Source organism: Pinus tabuliformis, chromosome Q (assembly GCF_031772625.1).
Source record: "Pinus tabuliformis cultivar Carrire ecotype Pingquan chromosome Q, CPIR1, whole genome shotgun sequence".
In the NCBI taxonomy this organism is placed as follows: Eukaryota; Viridiplantae; Streptophyta; class Pinopsida; order Pinales; family Pinaceae; genus Pinus; species Pinus tabuliformis.
The window spans coordinates 1,274,956,885-1,274,982,816 of NC_142296.1; positions in this window are offsets into that span (position 1 = coordinate 1,274,956,885).

A 25,932-nucleotide genomic window follows, 5' to 3' on the forward strand; every position below is an offset into this window, starting at 1 on the left:
TACCTTCCCTACCACAGGTCAATTATGTGGCTACCCATTCCGTCTTCGCATCTGCTGATGATCAAACAGATGGTATTGTACATTGTGTACTGGGGGCATTGGAATCTGATCTATCTCTAGTACCAATTGACATGTATTCTTCCCAAAGCATGGTTCTTCCATCTAGTGAAGGCCTCTTGGGAGCCATGTTCCCATATGGTTCATAAACAGATGTTCAGGATAGTTCCTGGTCTCGTGTCAACCTCGTTAAAAAAAGAAACAAAAGGTGTGAGCATAGTTTTTTGTCTTGTGTCAAGCTTGTTAAAAAATGAAACAAGGGTCTCCAGGATAGTTCTTTTACTGTGTCAAACTTGTTAAAAAATGAAGAAACTCCCTTTTCCAAATCGAGTGCTTGATTAAGATCTTGTAAAATCTCAGTCGAATCTTTCCTGGATCTCGAAAGTGAACCTTCATTTCACCTACCTAATCGACTGAAATGAAGCTTGGGGGGCATGTACCTCGATTGAGTCATTATTTTGGGGGCATGCAAACTTATAGCAAGCATAGTTTTTCATTTCAAGCTTGTGTAAACATGAAATCAAATCCAAGCAGAGTTCTCCATGGTTCAATCTTGTGTAAAAATAAACCCACGCCCAATTTACATCTCGTGATTTTCGTTTTTATCAGTTGATTTATGCTAGATGAGCCTTGGTTGTTTCATTCCATCACGACCATCTCTTTGGCCAATCATATGCTTTCACTTGGTTGTGTTTCCTTTCCTAAGGGACCACAATGATGAGTGGTTTTATTAGCCAGCCCCTTGACCATTACATGTTTTGAGCAGTTCCTCCATTGCCAGAACCAGTTGCTACCCTTTATACCACTTGTTCCTCTAGGACGAGTCACCTTTAAGCTCTTTTCTAACTCGTACAAAATGAAAATATCGCCAAGTATTTTTTCCCTTTTTGACTCGTTAAAGAGAATAAAAATGGGGGGTCTGATTTCAGCGCTTTTCCGACCCTTTAAAAGTGAAAAGATAGCAGATCCCTTGTCGTTTCGAACTCGTTAATGGATGTGAAACATCGTGCACCCAGTATAAGTTTACCCCTTTTTTAGGCTGGAACGCACTATTACGAAAAAGGTGCTCCTTGACTGAAATGGTCAAACGGTTCTCTCAAGTATTGTTTTCTACCTTTTCGGGCTCAAGAGACACAAATGTACGAAAATGGACCATGTGGAGTTTTCTTTTACGTGTCTTTTTCAAACTCTCTAAACATGAAAAAATACCAAGTTACACCTTTGTCGAACTCGTTAAACTATTAAACGACATCGGATTCATCACCATGACGAATGTGAGATTCTCCTTCCTAGGGCTCATTAAACTTACTAGGTCAGATTCATCTGAAGGATGAACTTATAGTGCAAGAATATGCTATCCCCTTCAAGCTTGCTATCAAAAAATAATTGGGGTACTTTCCAGAAATGGTGGGGGAAAATTTGGAAATCTATTACTCATGTCGGCAGCTCACTCTTGAACATGACACTCTTTGCTTCGTGTCAGGTTGGGACATCCTCCTTTGCATCATTGACCTTACTGGGTTTGGGCCGTTAATTTTTGCCTTCCATTTGATCTCTGCCACATCATTATGACCACCAATCCCATGGATCCAAAAGCTGCCAAACTTTCAATTTGTGTCGCCAATATGTTCAAGAGTTGTCCTTCTGTAGTTACACTTACCTCTGATTCTTTGTATCATCCAAAATAATTTTTCATCCTCTCGTCTCACGTCGATGATGTGGGATTCATTATGGCCCTCCTTCGACACGGTCGCTTTCTGTCGACTTCAACTCATTATCCAGGAAGTTGACCAAGGGACTCCCTTCCAGTACCTTAGAGCTTGCATGCCCTAATGGCAAGTTCTTCACACTCGACGACAAGTTCACATCATTGGCTTTCGATCGAGTGATTTCACGAGTGTTTGACTTCAGTTCCTCTATTCACATTCTATGGATTGTGCTGATAGTACCTTGAGGACCATTGTCATTATTGGTGGTTTCTCTTGCGCTTGTTAACAGTTTACATCATTGACTGGTAATCAAGTGACTTTCTAGCATGTTCGATGTCAACACCTCTATTCACATGTTAGAATTTGTACTTTGATCAGCTCGTGTTGGAGCGCAAGACCCTGGGCTCAGATCACAGAAGTCCAGGTTGTGAATTGATGTGACATGGTTATGATGATATGCATGTCTCTTTCAGATGGCTAGTTGCAACTAGACCATGAGTTATCATATGTGATCCTTCTCATTATTGGATGGTTGCGACCATATCTTGGTTTCATTATGATCCTCTTTGACGGATAGTTGTGTCCATACCTGGATCAATTTACATGATCATTCTTTGGATGGTTGCATCCATGCCACAATTCATGTATCATTTGACAAAGATCTCAGTCTATGTATATGTATCTGTACTTGCTTGCAAGTTTTCCGACTGCAGACTATGGTTCCCCACACTGATTTATAAAGCATTTCATCCCTCACTCTAGCTCGGCCTTCATGCTTTAGGGGGCATCTATTACACAACATTTTGTCAATATCCCTATACTCCCTGTTCCTTGATCCTGGAGGACCTCTACAGTGAACCCTGCATGCTTTTTCTTCATGAAGAAACTCCCATTTTGTCCCTCTTCATGAGCAGATAAATTCCCTTTTCCACAATTTCCCCTGAAAATTTTGTTTTGCTTAGTTTACAAGACCGGAGCTAATGGCCTTTGTCTCCCCCATGCCGATGTGCAGAGATTAACACTACTCCTCGCACTGACCAGAGTGACTGAGCTGTGTTTCAGTCACTTCGATCCTGTTATGGAAAGTTTTTTAAGTTAGAGCCAAAGCTTCCATCTCTAGAAGCTTTGTAACGGAAGTCTAGTAAATGGTTTGGCCAGATGGGGTCGAGGATGACAGTTTGGGCTTCTTTCCCCTATAATGATGGAACTACCTCAAGGGATAAGTCCTTTTCCCATGAGAAGAGGATCCATCTCCCATCCATATTTCCTATATAAACCTCCCTTCTTCCCAAGCGAAAACTAGTTGCAATCATAGTTTTTGGTCGAGTGTTGATGCTATTTTGGTTTGGAGTAGACAAGCAAGCTATTACTAGTTGTAGTTATCTAGTTGTGTGAGGGAGAAGTGTGATTTGGTTTGGAGTGAAGCCTATAGGGAAGAACCTTAAAACTATTATTGATTGAGGCCATCATTGAATGCTAGCAAAAGTGTGTGGGAACCTGGTCTTGTTAGAGGAGGACTGCAACATCAAGACGAATGGTTGTAATCTCTCTTTGATATTAATATATGCAACTATCGATTGATTTTCTACCTGTTTTGTAATATTACATATTCATGGCTTAATGTTTCTTGACTTGTTAAGTAGGTTGAATTGAAATTTGTCTATTATTATGTTTATGTGTTGTTGTTGTTTACTTGTTTCGGGAGCTTGAAGAAGGAAGCGAGAGATTGCTAGAGTGAGCAAGCGAGGACATCATCAAGCAAGATAAGCGGACCAAGAGGTAGGCCCTCTTGATTGATTCTAACCTAAGGAAATCTTCCATAGAATGTATCTGTTATGGCTAGACCCATTATTGGGCTAGAGGAATTCATACGTGTCCGCACTTATAATTTTACTTTACCACACACCTTGGGCTCGTCTCCCCCATGAAGCTGCTCTCATTCAATTGTGGAGGGATAGCTAGCCTTGAGAAAAAACTAGCTCTGCGAAGACTTCTTAAGACCGAACATATTGATGTTATTTTCCTACAAGAAACCCTAGGCCTTGCTGAAGCCATATCTCACCTCCTCAAATCCATGCTTCCTGGATGGTCCTTCCAAGCCCTTGATGTAAATGGTCGTTCAAGGGGCATAGCCTTGGGTTACAATCCCCACTCTATCAATCTGTGCAACATATGGGGAGGCATAGGATACATAGGGGAAAACATTTACTCATTTGAACTGGGTATAGACATCAGACTGATTAATGTATATGGACCTTTTCATCATCGTGAATTTTTTTGGGAACAATTTTTGACCTCCAATATCCTACAACCTGATAACATCATCCTAGGTGGGGACCTTAACTTCTCTATGGGTTTCTCGAAATCTTGGGGACATCATGCCCATGTCAATCCCCTATTTTCTTTTTTTGAAAAAATCCTAGAGAACTCTATGACATCCCCTCTGCAAAGATTCTACCTACATGGAGGAATAAAAGGATTGGAGAGGACAGCCTCATAAGAAGGCTTGATCGATTCCTCATCAAGGAATGATTACTGGGGTTAGGCTTCATCTTCAGACAGTGGGCTGGATCAGGTGGTATATCTTACCACTTGACGATATTCCTTGACATAAGGGGAGGAATATGCAGACCTAGAGCCCCCTTCAAATTCAATACCACCTGGTTGAAGGATGTTGCCTATACTCGATTGATCACTAACTTTTGGAAGTCCCACCCACCTGTTGGTGGTGGGAACATTACTAAAGGTTTTGTCAACAACTTAAAAGAGTTGAAAAGGCTATCAAAAATCTGGGCACATAGTAAGAGAGAACAGGAAGTAAAAACCCTAAGAGATATTGAATTAGAAATCATTGCTTTGGAGGTCGAGCAAGGAGGGGTTTTCATATCAAGAGATCAAAAGGATAAGCTCACCGAGTTAATATCGAAGAGAGGAAAAATACTAAAATATCAGGAAGAAACTTGGAGATTGAGAAGTAGAGCAATATGGTTGATGCAGGGAGATGACAACACAAAAATTTTCCACAATTTTGCAAATGGCCAAAAGGCAATCAATACCATATGGAAACTGACAAATGAACAGGGGAATGATGTGCATATCTTCCAGCAACTAGCCTCTCTGGCCACATCACACTTCAAACAGATCTATCAGGCACCTCCCAATGCCACTCTTGCAGAAGTCATCAAAGTAGCACAACTCTTCCCTCGGTTTGTAGATCAGGAGAATGCTATGGAGCTGAATAAGGAAGTCACTTTAGGGGAACTGTAGGCTACTATGAAATGGTTTAAGCATGACAAGAGTCTTGGACCAGATGGCTGGTCAGTGGAGTTTTATACAACCTGTTAGAGTCGGTCTAGTAGCCCTCCATCAGCGATCAAAGCTCTTTGCATTTGCATAAATAGGTGTCTCATCAGTGTCATTCTTTGCATTCCGTTAGGCATGCCATAACCATGATGGAGGAGCTGGTGTCTTTGTCCCCCTCTTGGCACTACTGGATCAAGTTGTTTCAGTCATTAAACTATTCAAGGTTACTTGTCTTTGTCTTTAGGTCAAAATTTTTAGGTCTAGGGTTGAGGTCAAATTTGTCTTCAAGGTCATGTCTCTGAAGGTCAATAAGTGCCCAGCAAGCCAGAGGGATGATTTTCAAAGTGTTTCTTCGAAAAATTTCATCTTGTACAGTTAATTTTCACCTTGGATTTAAAAACCCTGTTTTTAAAGCCAAGGTCATTTCTCAAAATTTTGTAAAAATTGTAAAAATTCAAAATGATTCAAAGGACAGCATGTAACCCTGGCTCCCTTGTCAAGATCCCTCAGATGCTATCCCTGCAAAAATTATCAAAGAAAAGCATCAAATCAATCAGTTTCAGGACAAAAGAAAACCAAAAAGTCAAGTTTATAAAGTGTCATGGAAAAAACATTATAAAGTGGGTTATGATATGAAATTAATTCAAACAAGGCTATAAAAGCCCTAATCTCCCTCTATCAAGCCTCATTATGCATCCAAGTGATAGAGCAACTGATTGCAAGAGAGTTTGAGTGAAGTTTGTGAGTTGGGAAGGCGCGCGACCCATCGAACCAGGCGGGTGACCCGTTAGAGGCGCGCGACCCGTCAGGCACCCTCCACCAGTGTTAATTTACAACGCGCGCGACCCGTCAGAGGCGCGCGACCCATCAGCGCTCTCTCTGCAAAACCGCCAGCAAATTTGCCAAGGAGCCACAAATTGCTAAATTGTGCAAGGTAGGCCCTCCATCATAAAAAATTATTGCTTGTTACAGTTCAAGAAGGTCATGATTATATTTGTAAAGGTCTCCATTTGCAAGTAGAAGTCTCTATTATGCTTTGGCTTGAAGTTGTAAAAATTGCTAGGGTTTATTATGCTGTTTTGAGGTATCCCATTGTTCTCATTTTTTCCACCTCCCATTACATTTTCCTTATCATTTTATGTAAATTTCCCTTCCAAATTTGTTAAAGAGCCCTAAACCCTACCCTTCTTCCCAAGAAATCAAAAGAAAAATTAAACCCTAGCCCTTCCTCCCATATCATTATTGTAAATAAATTTGGAAAATAATGTATATGCAATAATCCTTTCCCTAAACTCCCTTTTTCATTATTATTCCCAGTTTCCCTTTAAAATATCCCTTCCCTAACATTTCCCTTGTGCTCCTTGTCCCCTTGAAACAACATTTTAATCAGCAGTTTGCAAAGCAGAAACAGCAGTACATTTCAGCCACTTTGCTCCTAAAACAATGTCAGAAACCGAAACCAATTATGAGCAAAGTGATGACCATGCATCAGCTTCAGAGTTTGAGGAACAGAGGAGGCCTCACAAGGGTGGAAAGGGCAGTCATCATAGGAGAGAGGAGCCCACCTCTTTGACCGATTTGCAGGCTTGTCCAATGGCAGTATCATGTTTCCGTTGTATGTCTTGTTATGAGTTTTGCGAGAGGATCTCTCGGATTCAGCATCACAAGGAGTTGGCTCGCTTATTTGTTTTGCATTTGCATGATGGACATGTGAACCTTGCTGGGGTGGATTTTACATTGACACCCGAGATGATTGCTCAAGCCACAGGGATACCGAATGTCGGAGAGGTGTGGAACAAGCGCAGGATGTTGGACAATGTTCAGTTTGAGCCTTTCATTAGACCTGCATTCATGAGACATTTGACGGGTGTATTTCCCTTCAGATTTTTGAGGAGTGAGTATGCTCCCATGATGAGGCTTATCATGCTCTTTTTCACCTGTGAGGGCAGATTTTCACAGATATATTCGTACCATATTCGCCTGATGATGCATTTCACACGGGTACAGATGATGAACATCCCTGTTTTCATGTGCCAAAACATTGAGAGGATGGTGCCCTTGATGCAGAGGAAGAGCCCAGCACAGCAGTATAGGAGCCTCTATCATTACGGTTTGATTCAGCTTGTGGTCAGACATCAGTTGGCTCAGCGGGGCATCACATGGGAGGAGTTCATCTCTCGTGATTTCTTTAGAGCACCACCGCCACATCCGGAAATTGTTCATGAGGAGGGAGGACCATCACAGCAGCATGATATCCCCGGGACTAGCCACGTCAGCTCTTCTCCATTGGTCACTTATCAAAGAGGCCACAGGGCCTTATTTGCAGCAGCTAGGCGAGTATTTTCTCTACACTCGGTGGAAGGGGTCTCGCCTTCTTCATCAGCACCACGAGTGTTATCTCCACACCAGGTGGAAGGAGCCTTGTCTCCGACAGCGGCACAGGTATCAGAGAGGGGAAAACAGCCCAGGATTGATGAGGGGCCATCAGGTGTTCCAGATATAGAGCTTGTTGATCTTGATGTCAGTTCTCCTAGCCTAGAGTCAAAGGAGATCATTCAACACCTTAGAGCTGAAAATGATGCATTGCAGAAGAGATTAGAAGGGGCACAATGGACAATCTCATATCTAGAACAGTGCAACAAGCAGTTGGAGGATGAGCAAACTCTTGATGAGTTGTGGAGAATTCGTAGTGACCGCAACTTGAATCGAAGAAGACCCGGTGATTTAGTGCCAGTTGAGCGAGAGGCTATGCTTATCCGGCTCAATGCTCATTTAGAGAGGCTGTTGGCTAAGGCCAACCAAGATAAGAAATTGCTGAGAAACATGAAGAATCATTATTGGGCACAGATGCACGTGTGCAAGGCAAAGATGAAGGTGCTCCAAAGGCGGTTGGTCAAAGCACAAAAACGGAGAAAAAGGCCCGATCCCCTCCACATCTTGGCCGAGGCTTCCTTGAAGGAGCATGGCACTAAATAGCTCAGCCCCAGCACAAATTCCAAGAAATTTTGAGCATTTTGGGTGATTTTTGGTTTTTAAGGCAAAAAACAGGTTTTTCCGCTTGACGGGTCTCACCCCCCGCGCGACTCTTTCACTTGGCAACTCTATTTTCAAAAAACTCAGCACTTCTGGATTTGGCATGAAAATTTACACATTCTCACCCATTTCCAAGATATTTTATGAAGTTTTGGGCCTCCTGAAAGTCAAAAAACAAGCAAAAAATGACTTTCTGCCACATTTTTGACACACAGCAAGCAGTCTTGGGATATTGCAATTTTGGAGGGGCAAATGACAACCAAATTCAGAAATTCTAGTTGTGTTGGAAAGTAGACTCATAGACCTTTCCAACAAGCCTACTCGTGCCTCATTTGGACACCTGAAAGTGCCCCAAAAGTGCTCTCAAAGGCACGCGACCCGTCAGGATTTGGCGCGCGACCCGTCATGCAAATTGCTCAGGATTTCAACGTACAGCTCAGCAAAACGCAGTTTTGACTGTGTTTGACTTTTTGGAGTTGATTTTTATCCTTATTGTTGTAAATGATGTAAATTTATGACACTTTTACACTTATGTATCTCTTCTGGAAGATTCATTCATGAGATAGGTGAAAATTAAATGAATGAATTGGTTTCCTAGTTTATAGAGGCAAGTTGTTTTGACTGCCTAGTTTTTAGTACTTAGTTTAGAATTGGTTGAAACAGCTCCTAGGATAGTGAGCTATACCCCTAGAGGCAGGGAAATATGTTAGATGATCTATATTATGTACTCTCTTGCTCATTTTCATGGTTGGACTCTTGAGGGAGAAGCTCTTATTGTATTACTCATTGTATCTCTGCAATTTTTGGCAAAGGAAGACCAGGGTTTTGCAGTCCTTTTTGGGATTCTTGTGGTCACATGTATTGATGGTGTGTTTCTCTTTGTACTTGTAAGTGTGTTATGTGAATCATTTCCTTACTTTTGCTTCTGCACATTAGGCAAATGAAGTGTTAAAGTAGAACTCATGACTGTCATGCTCTGCTTTTAAGTTTGCTTAATATCAATGTTTTCGACTGTTTAAAGGGAATTCAAGGTTATTGCTTGCTCTCTTTAACTCCTCACCGGTCATTCTCATCCATCCATCTCTATTAAAGGCATCAATATTGTTTCCTACCTCGCCCCAAAGAACCCCCTGCGAAAGCTGTGTCCAATCCCCGCACCTAAAATTGCCATTTCCCCAATTTTCCACCAAAAACCCTAAAAATCCCAAATCAACCCTTTTGATCAGTTTACTAGCCTAAAATCAGTGTTACCCTATTGGTTATCTCGCCCATTGAAGATCTTTATCGAGATAGACCGGAGAGAGCCCTCTCCTGCCCCGTAGGGCTAGCTACGAGACTAAGTGGTTTGATGTTGCCTTGAGATTTACCTTTCTCAGCCTGAGGTGAAATTTCAAGCGCTAACACAACCTTTTTTGAAATCCTTGGAGATGATCTACTTAAGGTCATTGAAGAATGCAAGACCACTAGTCGTATGCATGGGGCCATCAATTCCACTTTCATCACCCTCATTCCCAAATCAGACAACCCGACCTCCTTTGATGACTTCCGCCCCATCTCCCTATGCAATTGCATTTATAAAATCATTGCAAAAATCATAGCAAACCATCTCTGACCCATTCTCTCCACCCACATCTCCTCAGAACAATTTTCCTTCCTCCAGGATCATCAGATTCATGAAGCGGTTGGTACTGCTCAAGAAGTGATGCATTCTATCTAGACGAAGAAGATTAAAGGTATGATCATTAAGGCAGACCTCTCAAAGGCTTTTGATCGGGTAAGTTGGATATACCTCTGAATGCTCCTAACTCATTTAGGATTCCCATATGAGTTTATAAAATGGATCATGTGTTGCATCACAAACATATCCTTTAGTGTCTTGGTCAATGGAGTGGCAACACCTTTCTTTCACTCTGAAAGAGGCCTCAGGCAAGGGTGCCCCCTGTCCCCCTTTCTTTTTTTGCTGGTTATGGAGGGACTTAGTAGACTTATTAAAGATATGCACCATAGAGGAAGACTCATGGGAATCACGATCACTGACAAATGCATAATAACTCATTTACTCTTTGTGGATGATGTGTTGATCTTCCTCAATGGTGGAATTGGGGATTTGACTACCCTACAGAACACCATCTCCCTTTTTCAAACTGCAACAGGCATGGTCATCAACAACACTAAATCCACCATTACAGCTTCTGATTGCACCCCACATGAGATCCAGTTTGTTCTCCACCGGTTCCCCTTCACCCTTTTATAGTTGGAGGATGGACTCAGATATCTGGGTTACAGGTTAAAGCCCCATGGCTACAAAATAGTTGATTGGACATGGTTAATCTCAAAGCTAGAAAGAAGACTCAATATCTGGTACCATAAGTATCTCTCCAGGGCCGGAAGACTAGTTCTCATCAAAGTTGTTCTTGAAGCCACTCCAGTGTACTGGATGTCCCTAGCTTGGATACCTAGAGGAATCCTTACTAGAATACAAAATATCTGTTGCAGGTTCCTCTGGAAAGGCAAACAAACAGGGAGGATTTTTGCATGGGAAAAATGGGATCTTCTTACCCTCCCAAAGAAATGGGGAGGGTGGGGCATAAAAAAACTGGAAGACTTCTCTTCTGCTCTAGCGGCCAAGCTAGGATGGCAACTGATCACAACAAATAGCCTTTGGACTATGGTGGCTTCCTCTAAGTACATAGCTCCCCTAAACCTGATGGACTGGCTCAGACAGACAAGCTGGAATAAAATAGGGATCTCAATCATTTGGAAAGCAGTGCTAAATTCATTGCCACTCATTCGAGATGGACTCACTTGGAGAATACAAGTTGGCACATATGTCCACATCGGGCTAGACCCATGGATTGGGTGTGGTAATGCCCACAAGCTACCTGAAGAACTTAAGCTCCTCCTTTCCAACTCTGGCATTACTCACATCAACCACATTGCTAGTGTTAGAAAATTATATATTACGGAGCAATTGAACACATAAAATATTGCAGAAATATAAACACAGAAAACACATAAAACAAGAGAGACACAGATATACGTGGTTCACCCAGTTTGGGTTATGTCCACGGAGAAACAACTAGTCCTTCCTTTTATATTATCCAGCAAACTAAAGAGATACAACCTACAACAGATCCATTGTAACTCCCTCTTCGCTTTCAATCTCCTCTCTCTTCCTCACTCAGAATACAGATATACATAGATGCAATTTTACATCTAGGGGTTGCCTTCTAGGGCAAAAAACCCTAAATTAAACATAACTTCTACCGTCAGATCATCCGCCTAATGAACGACCCAGATTGACTAGAAATTACTAGACTTTTACAAGGCAATTTTACATCTATTCATTACTAGACTTTTACAAGGCAATTTTACATCTATTTTTAGCTTCAAGGGTGCTGCCCCCGAACCCCCGCTGGCCCCTGGACCCCCTAGCAGACAAGTCCCCCGTGCACTCCCCCGCGTGGAGGGGTGTACAGTCTTCCTGGGGTATACATCTAGCTGAAACCTTTGAATACAGAAGATAATCAGGCTCCACACCCAACAACTGGCATGGAGCGATCCACCGTTCTCCACGAGGCCTGGAAATCTGCTCGCAGTCTGCACTTTCCTCAACAGTGGAATCAACATTGGGTAGACTACACAGTTTCCTTAACCGAATCTCATATAAGAATATTAGAAGGGGAGGATGAGATTATATGGGCGCATGCAAAAAATGGACGGTACTCTCCAAAAGAGGGATACCTTTATTTAGCAAGCATTCATAGACCTCAGCCTATAGAATTATGGTGGAAAGGCATGTGGAAACTCAAAGTACCCCCTAGAACCAGACTACTCATGCGGTTAATTTTGAAAAACAAGACTCCCACTAGAGATAATATGATCAAGAGAGGATAGCATGGACCCTTTTGGTGCAGCTTATGTAAGGTCAGTTCAGAATCTACAGATCACCTCTTCCTCACCTGCCCTGTCACTGTAGACCTCTGGATATCTGTCCTCTCGAATATCCCTACTTGGTGCACATAGCGGGGACTGTCTACAAGAGAAGCTTGGACCACATGGTGGGCATCCACATCCCTGACAAAGGCCAAGAACCTTCCCCTCCTCACCTGCTGGGAACTATGAATTGCTCGTAACTGTCTCATTTTTAAGGATATCGCTCCTCACTGGCCCACCATCTCTACCCGACTTCTGGCAAACTTTAACAACATTCCTGAAGACGATGAAAATCCTCCCCCCAGACATATTGTCTTGGAAAACATTGACCACACCCAGCCATGGGAATTTTTTTATGGATCTCCACAAGAAGCAGGGTGTGGGGGCAGTGCCATCCTATATCTGTCAATTTCCCATCGCTTCCAAATCCAAATGGGGCTTGGAGGGGGCACAAACAATTATGCAGAGCTCCTTACTGCCAAACATCTTATTCAGTTTGCATTAGAAAAACATTGCAGGAATCTACAACTTTTGGGGGACTCAAAAATTGTTTACAATTGGATTAATAAAACATCAAACTGTCATGCTTACTCTCTCAGGCCTATCATGGATGAGGCCCATAGACTCATCTCTTTATTTGACAACTTTTCCTTTCGTCATATATACAGGGAACGCAACACACTTGCCGATATGCTATCCCGAGGAGGCAGCGGTCAGGCCACGTGACACATGATTGATACAAGAGAAGAGGGATGGAGCACACTACCAGTATTACCATCGCCCTTTCATAGACCATATAGTATAGGCTCAACAGGAGCCTGTTCTTTGCTACATGTTAATATTATCATGCTTATATATTACCAGTTGTATTTACAAACGTACATACTCCCTGTAGAGTATTTTTTTTATAACCTTATATGAACACTAATGAAGGCAGAGCCTCCCTACGTGGAGATATTATATCTTTTTTTGTATTTCCTCTACTTACAGACATATAGCCTCATATATTGCATAGGTGATTATTGTTCTTTTCCTTTATGTTCATCAAGCAATACTACATAGAGTTTATTTCTTCCTTACGATTTGCTTGCATGGTAGCCAACTGATTATTATGATCGAATGTCATGATAGTCATTTCTTCATCCATAGTTAATAACTTGTTTTGCATAGAATTAATTTCCCTATCATGATTTGCTTTCATGGTCATCATATTTTCCTCTAAGCTTGACATCTTGCTTTGCATAAAACTAAATGAAAATTATGATTTTTCCAAGGGAAAAAAAATCCGAGCTTCTCATCTTCACGCAAACATATGATGATTTATATCTCCAAGCTTCTCAGATTCATGTAAACATCAGATGATTTACATGTTTAAAAATATGCTGGATAAATATGTGGATGTTCTTATTTGGTTTGCATCAATTCATACATGTGGAAATGTTTGATTTTTTTTTAATACTAAATAAATAATCAATCTGTTTGAAAAAAAATGGTTAATATCTCATTTAGAAAGTATTAACATAAGTTTTCCAATGGAGAAAGTATATATACAATTTGATTTAACGAATAACTCGTCTAAGTGTTGAGAATTTTCTGTTTAATTCCAAAACAAAAATAACTTGAACAGAACAAAGAATGATGCTCTGTTTGTTTTAGCACAGCGGAACAAAACAAATGTTTCTGGAAACACAGAATTTTACTCATGCACACAAAAAACTTGTATTCATTAACAAAAGATTGCAGTTACAAAAGATTCTTCCTCTATCAGAGGGATTTCACCAATAACTCTTCAGAGCAGTAAAAAGATTCACTCTGTCTCTCACAAAATAAAATCAACACTGCTGTGTGTAAAAATCTCTTCATTCACGCTGCTGCAAAAGAACTCTGTCTTTGCTTTCAAATTCTTACACTGCTGTGTAAAGAAAATTTCTTACATTCGTTCTCTTCTTGAAAAGATTTACACTACTATGTAAAAACCCCTTTTTACTTATTACATTTACATTGTTGTTCATTACATTCAACTTGGTGTAAAAATTCTTCTTACATTCGCTGCGGCGAGCTTTTCCTTTTCATATTCAACAACTACAACCAAAAAAAATGACTAAACTTTTCTTTTCACTTGTCCCGTAAAACAAAAATTACATCCGTGAAAAGAAAAATAATAAACTTAAAAAACTTCACCTATATCTACCCACTACAGTACATTTATATTAACTTCATTTAATTGCTTTACGAACAAAAATGGCGGTCAACAAGACTTTCACTTCACGTCACGTAAATTGCTGCAAGCTTGTACATCATGCGATTTGCGATTTGGATCACATTGAAACGTCGCGTCGGTAGAAGAGAAAAATGGAGCATTAATATTTGGGTGCGATCTACGATATGGCGATCGAATCGCATTGCAACATCGCAATCAGCAGAAATCACAGGACGTAGCGAAGGGTAACAGGGTGTGTATGCGATTTGCGATATGTGATAAGATCGCATCGCAAAGAAAAAATAGTGTTGCAGTTGAAATTATCATTTCAACACTCTCCTTTAATTTCGACTATTGGGTTATCAGTCATACCCAAACATTTCCTCAAAAAATCAAAATTTTTCTGCCCCAATGGTTTAGTCAGAATATCCGCAACCTGCTCCTGAGTTCTGCAATGTTTTAAAACAATTTCTCCATTGTTTACCAATTCCCTAATGTAATGAAACTTTGTGTCAATGTGTTTCGTTCTCTTATGAAACATAGCATTCTTGGATAATGCAATAGCTGAGCTATTGTCACAAAAAATCACAGTTCCTTTTGTTTGTTCTTGGCATAAGCTCCTTAGCATCCTTCTCATCCAAATTGCTTGACACGCTGCTGTTGTAGCTGCCACAAATTCTGCCTCTGCTGTAGACAATGCTACAATACGTTGTTTTTTAGAAGCCCATGAAATGGCTCCTGAACCCATGTGAAAAACATAACCGGATGTGCTTTTCCGATCATCTACACTTCCAGCCCAATCACTATCAGTGTATCCAATTAAATCTGAACATTCTGAAGTAGTATATAAAATTCCAAACCTTTTAGTACCTTTAACATACCTCAGAATCCTTTTTGTTGCCTGCCAATGTGCTTCTTTTGGCCTCTCCATGAATCTGGAAATTAAACTAACAGCAAACATTATATCCGGCCTAGTTGCAGTCAAATACATGAGACTGCCAACTATGCTCTTGTACAAACTAAGATCAAAATCCTTGCTACTGTCCTCTTTGCTGAGTTTTAATTCCATCGCTATGGGGGTGATTGTTGCTTTGCCCTCCTGCATTTTAAATCTTTCCAACACTTCATTAACATATTTTGCTTGTGAGATAAAAATCCCATTTCCGTTTTGTTCTACTTCTATTCCTAAGAAGTATCTCAGCGAACCCATGTCAGTCATTTCAAATTCTTCTTTCATGACTGTTTTGAAGTTTTCAATAAGGTAATCATCATTACCTGTGAAAATAACATCATCAACATATAACACAACAATTAGTAATTTACCATCATTTTCTTTGATGTAGACGGTGGGTTCTCCCTCACATTTTTCAAAACCATTTTCAAGTAGATAAGAATCTATCCTACTGTACCACGCTCTTGGTGCTTGCTTTAGCCCATAAAGAGATTTCTTCAATCTGCACACTTTGTGCTCTTGGCCTTTCTTTTCATAGCCTGGAGGTTGTTCAATGTAAACCTCTTCCATTAACACTCCATTTAGGAATGCTGACTTCACGTCCATTTGGTAAACTTTCCACTTGTTTTGTGCTGCTATGGACAGCACTGCTCTCACGATTTCCATTCTAGCAACCGGTGCGAAAGTTTCCTCATAGTCTCTCCCATACTGCTACTTATATCCTTTGACAACCAGGCTTGCTTTGTGTCTTTCTATTTTGCCTTCAGCATTACTCTTGGTCTTGTAGACCCATTTAACTCCAATGACTTCTTTCCCTTTTGGTAGTTCAACTAGATCCCATGTCTTGTTTCTTTCTATGGCATTGATCTCCTCATCCATAGCTTCTATCCATTTCCTATCCTTAATTGCATCTTCGAAATGAACAGGGTCATCAACATGACAATATAAAGCAAACAAAGAGTTCATACCTTCATTTGTTGCCTCTTGTTCATAAATGTCATTTAAATTTCTGAACTTCTTACCTCTTTCATTTGGTGTACAAGTGCTTGAGGAAGCAATTGAATTTCCTCCTCGTGGGGTGCTTGGAAAAGCACTTTCATTTCTCCTCAAGGGTGTCTCTTGCTGCCCTTGTGTTGGTGCTGCTATTTGGGGATGTATTTCAGCCAACTCCTCATCATCTTCATCATGAGACAAACAGTTTTTAACATTCACTGTTTTCTCTATGCTTCCATCCCAAGCTTCCTCCTCAATGAGCTGAACATCTCTACTCACAATGAGCTTCTTGGTGGATGGGTTATACAACATGTAAGCTTTGGATTCCTCACTGTATCCAATGAAAATACATTTCTCCCCTTTGTTGTCCAACTTCTTCCTTAGCTGATCTGGAATGTGTGCATAAGATACACATCCAAAAACTTTCATGTGGGTGACTCCTTGCTTTCTCCCACTCCATGCTTCTTCCGGCACTTTGTTCATGACTGCTTTTATAGGGCATCTATTCAAAATATACGTTGCACAGTGTACAACTTCAGCCCAATAATCATTTGGAAAATGCTTTGATTTTAGCATACTCCTCGCCATATCCATGATTGTCCTATTCTTCCTTTCGGCAACTTCATTTTGTTGTGGAGTGTACCTAGTGGTAAACTGCTTATGAATTCCATTTTCTCTACAAAAACGTAGAAATTCTTTGGAGATATACTCACCTCCTCTATCAGTTCTTAAAACTTTTATATGCAGTCCGCTTTGATTTTCCACAAGTGCTTTGAAATTTCAAAATCTTTCAAACACTTCACTTTTGTTCTTCAGGAAATAAACCTAAGTTTTTCTAGTAAAATCATCAATAAATGTTAGTATATAGTGGCTGCCTACAAGTGATGGAGTTTGCATCAGTCCACATAAATCTGAGTGGACAATCTCTAAGGGTGCTTTTGCCCTTATGCTTTTCCCTGATGGAAAACTTTCTCTGTGTTGTTTCCCCAAGATACAACCTTCACAAAGGCTGTCTGGTTTCTCTATCAATGGTAATCCTCTTACCATTCCTTTTCTACTCAACAAGTTAAGACCTCCAAAGTTGAGATGTCCAAATCTCAAGTGCCACAACCAATTTTCATCTTTTGGTTCACTTTGGAAAGCCTCTTGAGTCACTGCTGCTATTTCTTCTTTATTTTTTAAATCTGCTTTCATTCTGAGAGGGAACATCCTGTTCCTTGTCATCTTCACTTCAACAATACATTGTTTGCTGGGCTTTTTATCCATGATAGTGTATAAATCATTCACAAAGAAAACATTGTACCCCTTTTGCACAAGCTGTCCATCACTTAATAGGTTACATTTCGTTCCAGGAACATCATAAACATCTGCTATGGTTTTCTTTTCACCTTTCTTTGTTAAAACATTTACTTCTCCTTTTCCCATAACAGAAACTTTGTTATCAGTCCCTAGTGTGACTTGTGACTTCACATTCTGATCTAACATAGAAAACAGGGCTATGTTTCTTGTCATATGGTTGCTGCAACCGGAGTCTAGAAACCATATATCTTCACTCTTTTCTTCAGCCATATTACAAGCTAAAAACAAATTATTTTGACTGATATTTTCTCTAGTGAAATTTTCACTAGTTCTATTACTCATATCACATTGTTTCTTCCTACATTCATTTGCATAATGCCCATATTTTTACAATAGTGACATTGGACATTGGATTTGTCATACCTTTTTCCTTGAGCATGATGTTGTCCACTTTGTTGGTTGCTGCCTTGGCCTTGGTTCTGATTTGGATTGCTGTCTCTTCCTTGAGCATTTTCTAGACTGTTTCTCCCACCTCTGTTTTGGCTTCTGCCTCTTCCTCTTCCAAAGAACATATGGGTCTTAAAGACATGTTCTAGAGATGAGTTTTCATTCCTACTCAATCTCTGTTCATGTGTTATCAGTGATGCATGTAGTTCATCAACTGAAAAGTTTGTGAGATCATTTGTCTCTTCTATGGTGGTGACAATCAAATCGAACTTTGAGGGTAGGATCATCAATAGTTTCTCCACAATCCTCCTTTCTTCAAGAGTTGCTCCATGAGACCTTATCTGTGTGACCAGACCAATCACATGTGTGAAGAATGAGTCAATATTATCTGACTCCTTCAAGCAAAGATTCTCAAAATCTCTTCTCAGAAACTATAGTTTTGTTGTCTTCACTTTCTCCATGCCTTGATAGGCTGTCTTGAGAGTTAGCCATGCTTCTTTGGATGTCTTTACTGTTGTTATCCTTGGAAACACACTCTCATGCACTGCTTGATACAAAAAACAGAGGGCTTTAGAATCCTTCTTCTTATAGCTCTTCAACAGATCTTTCTCTGCCTGAGTCAAGTTATTAAACTCATCTTCATCTGCTGGTTCTTCAAAGCCATCTTCAACAAATTCCCATAAGTCTTGGGAAGCAAGCAAAGCTTTCATGGTTATTGCCCAATAGTCATAGTTTTTCCCATTAAATTGTGGGAGCTGAGTATTAAAGATACCCATGCTAGTGCTAGCTCCAGCCATTCTTACACTCTTAACTATGCTTAAAAATGCTTGATTGTGTATTGAAAATCACTAACTGTCTTCAACAGTAACACAAAAAACTGACTTGAGAAATACCTTGGATTTTTGACTGAGTCTTCACTCTACTGGAGAAGCTGCTGCAACAAGAAATCCTTCCTTCAGCTTCTTTAACACCTTCAAAGAGCCTGGACAAGCTCTGATATCATGTTGGGAATTTTCTGTTTAATTCCAAAACAAAAATAACTTGAACAGAACAGAGAATGATGCTCTGTTTGTTTTAGCACAGCGTAACAAAACAAATGTTTCTGGAAACACAGACTTTTACCCATGCACACAAAAAACTTGTATTCATTAACAAAAGATTACAGTTACAAAATATTCTTCCTCTATCAGAGGGATTTCACCAAGAACTCTTCAGAGCAGTAAAAAGATTCACTCTGTGTCTCACAAAATAAAATCAGCACTGTTGTGTGTAAAAAATCTCTTCATTCACGTTGCTGCAAAAGAACTCTGTCTTTGCTTTCAAATTCTTACACTGTTGTGTAAAGAAAATTTCTTACATTCGTTCTCTTCTTGAAAAGATTTATATTGTTGTGTAAAAACCCCTTTTTACTTATTACATTTACATTGTTGTGCATTACATTCAAACTGGTGTAAAAATTCTTCTTACATTCGTTGCGGCGAGCTTTTCCTTTTCATATTCAACAACTACAACAACAAAAAATGACTTAACTTTTCTTTTCACTTGTCCCGTAAAACAAAAATACATCGGTGAAAAGAAAAATAATAAACTTAAAAAACTTCACCTATATCTACCCACTACAGTACATTTATATTAATTTCATTTAATTGCTTTACGAACAAAAATGGCGGTCAACAAGACTTTCACTTCACATCACGTAAATTGCTACAAGCTTGTACATCATGCGATTTGCGATTTGGATTGCATCTCAACGTCGCGTCGGCGGAAGAGAAAAATGGAGCATTAACATTTGGGTGTGATCTATGATATGGCGATCGAATCGCATTGCAATCGGCATAAATCATAGGACGTAGCGAAGGGTAACAGGTTGTGTATGCGATTTGCGATATGTGATAAAATCGCATCGCAAAAAAATAGTGCTGCAGTTGAAATTATCATTTCAACACTAAGGAGTTTTCATTTGGATTCGGTGGTAGAACCCATGTTGATTTTTTAAAAATTGAAATTGAATAGCTCGTCATTCGTTTGCAACCGTGGATGGTCATCACATCCATCGACCGAGATTTGTATGACAACCGGAAGAGTCACCGATTCTAGTGTCGCAGCTAAAAATGTATTGTTTCAACTCTTCGGCCAGGTGGTAACATTTCAAGCTTTAACTTTCATTCTTGGTTTATTTTCAATTCACTTATTTGATTTTGCTTTCGTTTTGATTCATAGGCGATGGACATGTCAGGGGAATACACAGTCGATGGGGCTCCTTCTAACACCCATTGTATTTTAGTTTTGGACGGTTCTGAATTTGATTGAAGTTGTCATCTTCCTTCAATTCATAGCGTTTAGGATGCCTGATTGAAGCAATTTATAAGGTAAAATATGTTTCCCATGACATTATGGGATGGGGGATGACAAATGATTGAAGTTTTTGTAAACCAGCGAAATAAAAGTAGGGCACTGAAATCATGATCAACAGTGGTTTTGGGTAAATTACGCTTTTTTTATCATCTATAGCATTATAATTTATAGAGGATCCTTTCATTGATTTGGGATTCTCTGTAATGGGGAAAAGTTTTAATGACTACAAGATAGGAGCAGTACTTTCTTTGATTATTGTTTTATATGTTTTTGTGGTGTTATCAGCTAACTCTTTGGAAGCAACAAGTCGTAACAGAGACTATACGAACCTTCAGGCCTTCCATGCATAGGATGCTACAAGGCCATACTGTTCTCATATGTCATGCAAACGTGCAGGAGATGAAGTTGGTCCCAGATATGGAGTTCAAAAGAGAGTCGTTCGTACGGGCCTTAATCCGTTCCATAACTGATAATAAAAAAATCAAATTAAGAATATAAATGGAAATGCACGTTGTTGTGGTTAAGGGCATATTTATCTTAAGTTGATAAGAATATTATTCATTACCTTTTTATTCCAATTCTCATCAACTAAAATACTTGAATGTTTGCATAGAACCCAGGTTTGTACTAGTGGCATTTTGTAAGTCTCACAAATTGTTGTCAAAACTTCTAATATCTCATCTACAAAAGGGAGTTGGTACCAATAACCAAATTGTGATTAGGATGAACCATAGCTCTCAGGAATTTAAATTCACAATATGGAAATGTGTTGAGAACTTTGAAAGTGACTTAAATGATAAATTGGTTGGTAATAACACTCTTTATTACCTGTTTAAAGTTGAGGACTAAAAGATGGACCTGCAAATCTTATCCTGCGTCCACCCTCTGATGGTTGAATATATTATCATTCAAGGATGATCGCCTTACACATAAGATGAACTGTGACGCGAAATCAGTGAGAAATATTATGAATATCATGCCCAAGATATTTGGAAATGCCAACTTTTTTATTTGCGTCGGTTTACAGGGTCTACAACTCCTGAAATTGATGTGAAGGATTGATTGTTCGATGCTCATCTCCTTTTCTCACCGGTGATATCATATATATAGATATAAGGAGAGAGGTGGGGTTGTCAATTCAAAATGAAGCACACTTCGTCGGTTTAAATAGGGTTTCTAAAGTAAATATCATTGCACATTTGTTTTTGTTACATCGTGTTGCATTGTAATTTTGTTACATCGTGCTGCATTGTAATTTTGGCTAGCGTGGTTGGTTTTGTCTTAGAAGGATACCCACACTAAGATTGTGGATTGGTTGGATGTAGACGAAAAGAGTCAATTTAATAGGCATAAAATTTATTTTTCCTTTAATTAAATACAACTTATTCAATTTTTTTCTTCGAATTTTTTTTTTTATTGTAAGACAAGATCGATTTCTAAAACAGAATTAATTTCATGCATCGTAGTGACCAATTCCATAACCACAATACGAGATCGAGTATCCAGCTCAAAAATTGGTATAGTAAGGCTTCCCTGAACAGTATGAAACCGTGCACCAAAAACTCGCTTGTGCTGTAAAGTTTAACATAAGGACTCCCCTCTGGCATGCCTCTTAGAAAAACCCTACCAGGAAGCCCTAGAAAAGCTCCTAGAGAATCTTCTGTGTAAAATATATAACCCATCGATACTTCCTGATAGCCAATGACACTCGAACTCTGCTCATCCAATATGTGGGGTTTCTCTAAGTTGGAGAATAAATTTGTTAGCGCACCTGACTGGATACCAAACTTGTACCTAAACATTCTCATGATGAAATTGTTAGGCCCCTATAATACTAGTGTAACCCCTTATTGTTATTAGTATAACCCACTTATTATATTGTTGTACCCATGTAGTGCCCATATTGTTACTATTGTGCCCCATAGAAGCCCACTATTGTTATTATTGTGCCCTTACAATATTATTGTTATGTCAGCTCTGATTATGTTATGACCCCTTAGACTCCTACATATAGAAAGGAGGTCTTTTCATTTGTATCATTCAAGAATTGTTCATTTATGTAATGTAAAGGAGGTTGCCCCCTCGAAGAGGCTGAATTCTAAGGCGTTGATCTATCTTTTCTATCTTTTCTTGAGTTGGTTTCATAACATTTGGTATCAGAGCTTTGGATTCTAGGGTTTCGCTGCTCCAAACAGGTCATCGTGGCATTTTCACTATAACTTTTTTCTGTAACTTTTCAGAAGTCGCAAAAAAAACCCATTTGAGAAGAAATAGCGCTGAACCTTGGGTCCGAATTTCAAAGCTTTTCGCGCAATATTTACGGAGATATGATCTGAGGAAGTTGGTCTTTTTGCAGACTCCTGAATTACATTCAAAATAGGTGACCTGGGGAAAATCGTCATAACTTTCTCTCTGGGGATCGGATTGAAATTTCGTAAGAAGGTATAGAAAGAGGATGGACTGTAGTTTTTTGTATATCTTTTTTAGATCCAAAGGTCAAAATAGTGACACGTGGCACTTCATACAAGTTCGCTCTTCTGGAAAGGTCTATAATCAGGTCATCTTGGGAGATTGTGCATAACTCTTTCTTAGAGAATCCAATATGGATCAGACTGGTGGCATTGGAAAGAGGACATAGAGGGCTACTACAGGCCACAATTTCATAACTTAAAGATCTGAAAGTACAAAGTTATAGTCATTTCAAGGTTGAGCTCCTAAAATCAAGAAAAAGCAAGATGAGGAAGTTTGATGGCAAGGATCCGGTAAATTGGATACTTAAGATGGAGCAATATTTTGATCTACATGATGTACAACTGTTACAAAAGGTATTTATTGCATCTTCATATTTAGAACCAGATCAATTTTTATGGTACAAAAGGTTTTCTTCTCGTAAACAACTTGTTACATGGTCAATTTTCACGGAGGAAATGATAGCACATTATGAGGATACAAAGAGCAACACATTCTTTAGAGCAACACCACAACAATTCGAAAGAGTAAAAGAGCTTTGTGACATAGTGGAAAGAAAAAATATGGAAACCAGGAAGCGTACCCGTCACAACTATAAAGATGGAAGTGTTGTTTCTCCTAGCCTTCCACAACCTACAAGGGTTACACCACAACAATTGGAAGAAAAAAGAGAAAAAGGGCTTTGTTACAATTGTGATAGAAAATGCACTAAAGCTCATAAGTGTGTTGAGAATAAATTATTTTACATAGAATATGAAGAGGAGGAAGAAAAGGATCAAGAAACATCAAAAGAAGAAGATATACGCCAGGACCCCACCCCAGAGAAAGAAGAAATGAATCAGACCATATCTTGTAAAGCATTGGCAAGAATTACCACTCCTCAAACTCTCAAGATAGAAGGACATATCAAGAAGAAAAATGTGCAAGAAGTGAAAGATCACATCGAGAAAGAAGAAATGAATCCAACCATATCTTGTAATTCATTGTTCGAAATTACCACTCCTCAAACTATCAAGATAGAAGGACATTTCAAGAAAAAAAATGTTTAAGAAGTGAAAGATCACATCGAGCATCAAGAAATGAATCCAACCATATCTTGTAAAGGATTGGAAGAAATTATCACTCCTCAAACTCTAGAGATAGAAGGACATATCAAGAAGAAAAAGGTTCAAGCAGTGAAAGATCACATCGAGCGTCAAATTTTAAAGGATAATGCCAATTCGGTGAAAAATCAAATGAAACAACAGGTAGATCAACATCGTAGTGAAAAATGTTTTGATGTAGGTGATTGGGTATTTTTACAGCTACATCTCAAGCAAGCTATTTATGAGAAGGAAATGTTGGCAATACTACATGCACTTAAAAAATGGCGACCTTACCGAATGGGAAGACTCTTCAAGGATAAGGATGTGGAAGCATTGTTTTGTGCAATTTCTATTATCCAACCAGATTGGATAAACAAAGCAAGGGATGAATGGAAGAAGGACAAAGAAGTATGGCCACTTATTCAAAAGTTGCAAAAGATCCCAATTCAAACAATATTGCCAGAAATTGAAGAGGAAGGAAAAATCATATTGGAATCTGGAGCAGTCACAGAAACAAGAACCCCACAGCTACGAAATCGATCAATTTTAGAGTATCTCATCAAGTGGAACAACTTACCCGCTGATGATTCCACATGGGAGGACAAGAATTTTATACAGAAGCATCAAGAACTACTCAAGCATTGAGGACGATGCTTTTTGAAGGAGAGGGGCATGTTAGGCCCCTATAATACTAGTGTAACCCCTTATTGTTATTAGTATAACCCACTTATTATATTGTTGTACCCATGTAGTGCTCATATTGTTACTATTGTGCCCCATAGAAGCCCACTATTGTTATTATTGTGCCCTTACATTATTATTGTTATGTCGACTATGATTATGTTATGACCCCTTAGACTCCTACATATAGAAAGGAGGTATTTTCATTTGTATCATCCAAGAATTGTTCATTTATGTAATGTAAATGAGGTTGCCCCCTTGAAGAGGCTGAATTCTAAGGCGTTGATCTATCTTTTCTATCTTTTCTTGAGCTGGTTTCATAATAGAAATTGTTTCAACTGTAAGAGCGCTTGTAGAAAATGATGCTTTAGCAGCCAAGCTAGGATAGAAATTGATCACAACAAATAGCCTTTGGACTATGGTGGCTTCCTCTAAGTACATAGCTCCCCTAAATCTGATGGACTGGCTCAGACAGACAAGCTGGAATGAAATAGGGATCTTAGTCATCTAGAAAGTAGTGCTAAATTTGTTGCCACTCATCCGAGATGGACTCACTTGGAGAATACAAGTTGGCACATCTGTCTGCATCGGGCTGGACCCATGGATTGGGTGTGGTAATGCCCACAAGCAACCTGAAGAACTTAATCTCCTCCTTTCCAACTCTGGCATTACTCACATCAACCACATTGCTGACATGGAATGATCCACCTTTCTCCACCAGGCCTAGAAATCTGCTCGCAGTCTGCACATTCCTCAACATTGGCATCAACATTGGGTAGACTACACAGCAGCCTTAACCAAATCTCATATAAGAATAGTAGAAGGGGAGGATGAGATTATATGTGTGCATGCAAAAAATGGGTGGTACTCTCCCAAAGAGGGATACCTCTGTTTAGCAAGCATTCATAGACCTCAACCTATAGAATTATGGTGGAAAGGCATGTGAAAACTCAAAGTACCCCCTAGAACCAGACTGCTCATGTGGTCAATTCTGAAAAACAAGACTCCCACTGGAGATAATATGATCAAGAGAGGATAGCATGGACATTTTTGGTGCAGCTTATGTAAAGTCAGATCAGAATCTACAGATCACCTCTTCCTTACTTGCCCCATCACTATAGACCTCTGGATATTTGTCCTCTCGAACATCCCTACTCAGTGCACATGGCGGGGATTGTCTGCTAGAGAAGCTTGGACCACATGGTGGTCATTCGCATCCCTGACAAAGGCCAGGAACCTTCCCCTCCTCATCTACTGGGAAATCTGAAATGCTCATAACCATTTCATTTTTATGGATATTGCTCCTCACTGGCCCACCATCTCTACCCAACTTCTGGTAGACTTTAACAACATTCTTGAAGATGATGAAAATCCTCCCTCTAGAGATATTGTCCTAGAAAACATTGACCACAC